This window comes from Pteropus vampyrus, unplaced genomic scaffold (assembly GCF_000151845.1).
Source record: "Pteropus vampyrus isolate Shadow unplaced genomic scaffold, Pvam_2.0 Scaffold24, whole genome shotgun sequence".
Classification (NCBI taxonomy): domain Eukaryota; kingdom Metazoa; phylum Chordata; class Mammalia; order Chiroptera; family Pteropodidae; genus Pteropus; species Pteropus vampyrus.
The window spans coordinates 194,353-200,678 of record NW_011888805.1 but is presented as its reverse complement, the minus strand read 5'-3'; the positions used below and the strand labels follow the sequence as shown (position 1 = coordinate 200,678).

Genomic DNA, 6,326 nt, shown 5'->3' with positions numbered 1-6,326 from the left:
TTGCCATTTCTGTTGAAGGTATGCATCTTTGACCGAGTATAGATACTTGTTCATTTGGTCAAGAACTCCCTGATAATAGACCATTGCAGAGTCATAGTTTCCCAGCAACGCATATTCACGAGCCAATTTTACATTCTCACTAATCATAAGAAGACTCATGCTCAAGTGTAAGCTAAAAAAAAAGGAAGAAACATTTCATATTACATATCTCTTAAAAATAAGTACTACAGAGTTTTTTTTACAAGATACTCTTCAGGGCTCCAAGACGCTCACAAGCGCGCACACAGCACTTTCACTTCTATACATTTGCTCATGCTGTATCCACTCCTTCAAAGAAATATCTCACTTCCCACAGCCAAACCCTACCAATGTGTCAAAGCCCAGCTCAGATGGCAGTTCTCCCGTTATGTCTACCTTCTGAACTTATGTTTAAAATAAACTCTCCTTCTTAAGTCTCTTGTTAATTACTGGGACCTTCAAGCTCAAGGTACTTAACTCTGAATTATAGTCACTGATGTACATCTTATCGCTACTAGACAGGATTTGAATCTTAAAGGTGTGAGACTGTATTCTCAGGGTATGACACACAAGTCTTACTCAATATGGGCGGAACAAATGTAGAATGTTAGATACAGTTCTTGGAAGGCAATGTGAAACAGCAGGAAGCACATGCGTTTTGAAGTTAGAAACATTTTGTACAGAATTATAATTCTGCCACCTGGGTCAAGTCCCTTAACTGTCATCTAAGATAGAGTTTTTAAATCAGGAAAACTGAAATAGTAACTACTTCCAAGAGCAGCAATACAAGGAATAAAGGACTATTTCAAGTACATACCATACTACTTGGCAAAGTGCTAAATACATCTTCCCTGAAACTTTCTATACATGAGCACCAAGCACAGACTCTGTATTTGGTAGGTTATGGATATATAGATATGGATACGAAGCATTAGAAGTAGGTATTTGATATCATGTCAGCTTTGTTCATGTTGATTACTATTATTTATTAACTAGACATAGCATGGTGAAGTTCAAAGTCAGAAAGATCTGTGTGCTTTTAAGAGGGCAATGATTTAGATTAGCATTCTGGTTTTGGAAATAAAAAACAAATCTGAAATGTGGCCAAAGCACTGCTGAGAGTACTTATGAACTTGTGTGGAGATGTTGAAAATGAATGAAGTTTTAAGCCTGTAGAACTAAAAAATGAAGGCATCATGAAATATCAAAGGAAAGCCAAGAAGAGATAGATGTATAAAAGAAATAAGATCATTATTTTTAACTCCTCTGTGTCAGTGGAATGTCCAAACAGATGTGTTCATAGATGAACACAGATAATTTCTATGTGGGAACCTCTGTACTTAGTCCAATTTAACTTAGCCAGAAGTGTTTCCTAAAATTGTGCTTCCTGACACCTCCCACCCCACCCCACTCATGGTTAAGGTCAAGAAATGCAACAGAGTCTAGGGCCATGCCACCCTGAACGTGCCTGATTTTGTCTGATCTCGGAAGCTAAGCAAGGTCGGGCCTGGTTAATACTTGGATGGGAGACCACCTAGGAATACCAGGTGCTGTAGGAGTTTAAAAAAAAAAAGAAAAAAAAGAAATGCAACAGAGCTTAAGTCTAACAGAGACCACAATGGCTCTTACTTGTTGCATATTTAAATTCTTTACTCTGGGATGAGGTTTTCTGTGAAAAGACATATCAAGCAAATTTCTTGGGTTTAATTTAATGCAGGCTGTTTAGCTGATAGGCAGGGCAAAGAGGATGATGGCAGGCCATCCAGGAATATCTATCAGACTCATGATGCATTAGACATAGGACCAAAAAGATTTTCTGCCAAATAGACAAAGTAATCATATCATAGGAAACAAGATTAGTAAGAAATTTCAGTGGGTAGAAGAGCTATAAACCAGCACTGCTGTACCAGAAGAGAAGAGGGTGGGTACTATGCTCGCTCCTTAGGACAAGGATTAGTATGAGACAGGATCACCACCTCAGTGGAGAAGCAGGGATGTGTCAAAAACACACCAGCCACCTCGGGCTTCTACTCCCTGCCAGTCTTTGGTAGTCTCATTCTCTAATCAGCTGAAGATATAACTATTGCTCCGTCACCCAGTTAGACTTAATTAATACATGTCATGTGTTATATATTAGGGTACGTATTAGGATCTTCAAACTAAACATCTTTAATCTCAGTTATCAGGTTCAGTTACTAAATATAAGGCAAGACAAGACACCACGATAGCTGCTGGCCCCTTCCTGAAAATCAATCCTAGAAGAATCACAGTTACTTCACAGAAGAATTTTCATAAAATTCTGAAAAACAACTGAAATGACAGATGGTGACTGGGTGTTTGTGTGGAAGGTCCACAGAAGCCCATAGGGAAACAGGACCAGGTGAGAGTTTTGCAGCTGCGCCCTTTCTGACATCCATGGTCCTGGCCAATCCCTGTTCACCCCACCTACCCTTTGCAGGCGCAAGCCCGGTACCGGAGGGACACAGCAGGGTACAGTCAGGGCAAACCCAGACCTGGACAGAGGCCAACAGGTAAAGACAGACTGAGGTCAACACAGCAGCTCTTGAGAGTGGCCTCTTCCGCTCACGTTAGGCTAGAGGATAACAACTGAGAAAGAAGTTCTTAGGAAAAAGCAGTTCCCAGGCTGTGGATCCCTGACGGCAGGATTGGGACAGGCAACCAAAGTCTGAATCTCTGAAAGATCAGGAGACAAATCTTTGGCAAGACTGATGGTGGGGCAGGGGGGGAGGACATGCAAATAAACAAAATACAAACTGAAAAAGAGAACATAATTAGATCTGAGATGAAAAGAAAACGACATTTTTGTCTTTTTCTCTTACTGCCTAGAAAACAAAATTTTAATAAAAGACCTTCCCCTTAAAAAACAACCTCCAGGCCTAGAGGGTTTTTCATAGGTGGGTTTTTATCTGCTTTCTAAATAGAAGATAATTCTAATCATATAAAGGTTGATCCAGAAAACAAGGGAAAAAGTGACCAACTCTTTTTAAGAGGCTGGGATCACATCAATTTCAAAACTAAGACTACAAAGCCCATTCACTTATGTACGTAGATGTGGGAATCCTAAATAAAATGTTAGCTAACTAACCATGTGTCAAAACACACACATACCCTCTGTCTCCTCCCCTCCTCTCCCCCTCCCTCTCTCCCTTTCTCTCTCTCCCCAACCTTGGTCAGGAAGGTTTATCTCAGGAATGCAAGAACAACTTAAAATCTGAAAATCCATCCTTATAATTCCCCACACTAATGGACAAAGGGACCTCACACAAAAATGGGTAAAGAGCATTAAGGGCAATTCATGGAAGGGAAAACCCAACGGGCTAACAAGTAGAGACACTCAAAACAGATTAATGTAAAATAGAGCAATTAGACACTCCTTTTACATTTATCGGATTAAACATATTAATAAATCTAATAATAGTAAGTATTATCAAGGATCTGGGAAAAAAGAAACCTTCGCATACAATTCGTGGGTAGAAACTGGTACAATCACTTTGGGCAGCAACCTGGCAGTACTAAGGGGAATTATGCATGCATATATCCTATGACCCAGCAATCCCGCTCTTCCGTAAATATTACAGAGAGAGTAAGTAGCACACAGATCCATAACGAGACTTGTTTGGATATGTTAATGATATTAACTGTTGGAGAAATCAAGAAGTTGGAGGCAATCTATCTATTACCAACTAGGAAAATGAATAACAAAATGTAGTAGATGTATACAATGGAATACCACATAGTCTACAAATAGCAACATAGATAGATCATCAAAATACAGGGTTTGGGTGAAAAAAAAACCTTATACAGAACAAAATCTAAATTCAAATACTATTTTATAAATTAAAAAATATGCTGTTTACATACGCTATATGGAACTTTTCTAAAGGATACATACACATCCAAGAATATTATTATACATTAAGCATACTGCAGTGTCTGTGGAGAACATGATAGGGAAATGTGGGTGGAGAAAGAGGATGAAGGGTAGGGGAGAAACAAAAAAGAAATAAATACAACAAAAGAGCCCTATAGCCATAGATAATCACAGAGAGCCTCTAAAATGGCTCTCGGCGACCTCTGCCCCTGTGACTTCCATCTTGCTCACTGTCTCTTGCTGCCCCGCTGTCTCGCTCTACGGGAAACCAGCTACCATGTTGTGAGCTGCCCAGTGCAGAGGCTCACATAGCAAAGAACAGAGGGAAGCCCAGCCAATAACCAGTGAGGCACTGAGGCCCTCATTCCAACAGTCCAGAGGAACTGAATCTTGCCAACAACTAACTATGCGTGGGAGACTGGAAGAGGATCCTCCCCCAGTTGAGCCTTGAGATGACTACAGCCCTGATAACCTTGATTATAGCCTGTGAAAGACCCCAAATAGAAGCACCCAGCCAAATCAGGGCCAGACCCTGACCAAATAAACTGTACCAAATATTTGTTTTAAGCCACTAAATTTTGGGATAATTTGCCATGAAGCAATGCAGCTATGAACAAAAGTACACAAGTAGCTCAAGACCGGGCATATGAGGTCCAAAAGAAAAAGAAAAAAAACATCCGTGAAAAAACTAAAGAGTAACTCTCTGGAGTCAGTGATAATATTTCATCTTGATAAAAGCTCCATGGCCTGGGACCATGGCTCTCTGTTACTTACTATCTGCAGCACCCAGAACCATGCTTGGCACATAGCAGATACTTAATAAATCTTTAAATGAATGAATACTGCCAAGTTTCTGTCTTAACTACTAAGATTTCTTGCCTTTGTCCAGTTCTTGACCCTCAGCACTCTCAGTCTTTGATCAACTCATCCCTACTAGAGCTGCATGACTGCTTCTGCCCTGAAACTGCACGTGACACTATAATGACCACTAGTGACATCCAGTCTAGGCAACAGTGTTAGAAGAGGACAGCCGGGGCCAGCTGCTGGTACTGCAGCTTACACAGTGGATATGGAGGGGCTGGGATATTTTCTCTCTCTCCCTCTTAACAGACTTTCTCCTGATCTTTCTTCCTTTCCCCCATTAAGAAAAGAAAATCTAAGTTAAGTTGTTACTTATATATAGGTGGTCCTCATTTTTTTCTTTTCTTTCTTTCTTTTTTTTTTTGAGGACCATGACTTAATGGCCCAAAACTCACAGAAGTCACTCCAGGCCCTCTTTGAAGGTTCTATGTTATGAATACTACTTTCTAGACAGATAAAATTCCTTAGAAGCCAACAAATTGACTTTTTCTAACAAACAAAAATGTAAAGTCAATCCAAGGCCACATTAATAAATGACCTGAAAAATTCTTGGTTAGCAAAGAAACAACCTGTTTACTGAAAAAAGTATCAAAATACTCTTAGTTGACCAAATGTTAAGACAAAAATAATGTTTCCTATTTCTTTAGTAGTCTCTAAGCAAAAGATATCGTTCTTCTCAAATGAATGTCAACACTAACTTTATGAGATTATCCAACTTTCAAGAATATATCCTTTCATTGCTAAAATTACACTGAGGAGGACAGAAACTGTGTCTATCTAGCACTATATCTGGCAATATAAAGCAAGCTCTTGTTTTATAAAAATTATTAAAGACAAATAACCAAGGGTAGTGATACCTGCTTTATCTCACAGCAAGCTTTTCCTTTACATTATTCTATCAGAACCACCCTTGGCTTACATGGCTTGAGTATTTATGACTGAGCTAATGATTTAATTCATTTTTTAAAAAATAAGCAAGATGCGCTATGAAATTTTCATTCAGGTAACAAAGGTCTTTTTTTTTTTTTAATTAAACACTAAAAACTCAATATTACAGCAAATTTCTAGCAAACTTAGTATTGGATATGGTGTGGTATCTCCACAAAGAGACACAAATAGTGTCTCTTTCTCCCCTAGGATTAGGAAAAAGAAGTAATCAGACACTGAAAAAGAACAGGCAATAGATCTAAATATCTGAATTCTAAGAGTCCTATCCTCTCCCAAAACAAATATGGGGCCTTCTCTTATCCACCGAATGTTCACGTCTATCTATCCCAAAAAGCAATCATAATGCTAATTTACAGTCAGTCCCTGATGACTATGAATAAGCACAATAAATGAGTGACCCAGGACCAATTACAGCATGAAATACATTAAGTATGATAAATATTTAAGCATGAGAAAGTTATATTTTTATAAAAAGGGCACCGAAAAGCAACTTACTCAGGAAAAAAGCAAACATATATCATATATCTATTTAATAAACTATCTTTCCATTTACCCCAAACAACACAAAAATAAATGAGTGACTATAACAATTAAAATGTAATTTAAA

At 38.6% G+C, this 6,326-nt stretch overlaps 1 long non-coding RNA gene and 1 pseudogene across 2 annotated transcripts in view; both read left to right on the top strand.

The window, feature by feature from the left end:
- The window catches only part of LOC111737152, a 37,488-nt gene that overhangs the window by 1,207 nt on the left and 29,955 nt on the right, over nt 1-6,326 (top strand). The window lies entirely within an intron of this gene.
- LOC111737242 lies at nt 1,459-1,577 on the top strand (annotated as a pseudogene).